Source organism: Acomys russatus, chromosome 14, assembly GCF_903995435.1.
Source record: "Acomys russatus chromosome 14, mAcoRus1.1, whole genome shotgun sequence".
Classification (NCBI taxonomy): Eukaryota; Metazoa; Chordata; class Mammalia; order Rodentia; family Muridae; genus Acomys; species Acomys russatus.
The window spans coordinates 24,693,437-24,695,042 of NC_067150.1; the positions used below are offsets into that span (position 1 = coordinate 24,693,437).

At 50.8% G+C, this 1,606-nt stretch overlaps 1 pseudogene; it reads left to right on the top strand.

Annotated features, from left to right (window-relative positions):
- Nucleotides 1-230: 230 nt before the first annotated feature.
- On the top strand, nucleotides 231-686 carry LOC127197981 (cofilin-1-like; annotated as a pseudogene).
- The last annotated feature ends 920 nt before the right edge of the window (nucleotides 687-1,606 follow it).

A 1,606-nucleotide genomic window follows, 5' to 3' on the forward strand; every position in this document is an offset into this window, starting at 1 on the left:
TTAATCTCACCACTCAGAAGACAGAGACAGGCTGGTCTTCGAGTTCAAGGCCAGCCTGGTCTACAGAGTGAGTTCCAGGACAGCCAGGCTACATAGAGAAACCCTGTCTCGAAAAACCAAACCAACCAACCAACCAACCAACCAAACAGAAGTCAGTTCAGCTGGATCCCAGCAGCAACTGCAGCGGCTCATTTCTTCTGTAGCTCAATCTCCCTTTCATCTCTGGAAACATGGCTTCTGGTGTGGCTATCTCTGATGGTGTTCCTAAGTTCGCAAGTCCTCCACGCCAGACGTGAAGAAACGCAAGAAGGCTGTGCTCTTCTGTCTGAGTGAGGACAAGAAGAACATCATCCTGGAGGAGGGCAAGGAGATCCTGGTAGGAGAAGTGGGGCAGACTGTGGATGACCCCTACAGTGCTTTTGTCAAGATGCTGCCAGACAAGGACTGCCGCTACGCTCTCTATGATGGCAACCTACGAGACCAAGGAGAGCAGGAAGGAGGACCCGGTGTTCATCTTCTGGGCCCCTGAGTGCACCCCTCAAGAGCAAAATGATCTATGCCAGCTCCAAGGATGCCATCAAGGAGAAGCTGACAGGAATCAGCATGAATTACAAGTACCACTGCACCCTGGCAGAAAAACTAGGTGGCAGCGCGCAGTCATCTCCCTGGAGGGCAAGCCTTTGTGAGCCGCCTCCAGCCCCCGGCCTGGAGCATCTAGGAGCCCTGGACCTGCTCTTGGGTGTTGCAGGCTGCCCCTTTCCTTCCAGATCAGAGGGGCTGGGGGGCCTCCCAGTAGAGAGAGGGCAATCTCTTCACCCCAGTTGCCAAATGTCCCCCCACCCACTGGATTGTCCCCTTCCCTTCATCCCTGATGGTTCTGGCCATCCCAAACTGCTTTGGATCTTCTGAATCCTCTTGGGTTGAAGCAGACCAAGATCCATCCCAGACATCCAATTTGGGGGGAGCCTGGTTTGCTTTGGTTTGGTTATAACGACACCCCTACTCCTCATCCCTCCCCATCCCATGCTGCCAACTTCTAGGCACGATAGTGACTCAGCGCTTGGCTGTTTAGTTCCGTGTGGAAATGACCCTCTCTGCGCCAGCTGCTTGCTCTCCTTTTTCCTTTGATCTTGGCCACTCATGGAAGCAGGACCTGTAAGGGACCTTCAACTTAAAACAAACAAACAAAAGCAAGAAAACAATAAAAAGGGTAATTAACAAAAACAAACAAACAAACACTGGTGGGCACTCGGGAGGCAGGTGGATCACTGTGAGTTGGAGGCCAGCCTGGTTTACAAAGTGAGTCTAGGACTGCAGTTTAGTACACATGAAGCCCTGAGCTTGATCCCCGGCAGCATATAAGCATAAAGGCAACACACACCTGTTATCCCACCACTTGGGGGGTGGAGGCAAGAGGATCAAATGTTTGGGATTATCTTCAGCTTCACAGTGAATTTAAGGCTACCCTGAAATACATGAGACTGTCTTAAAAAAACAAAAAAACAAAAAAACAAAAAAACAAACAAACAAAAAAAAAACAAGGCCAGGTGTGGTGGGGCACACCTTTAATCCCAGCACTCAGGAGGAAGAGGCAGGCTTGCTGTGA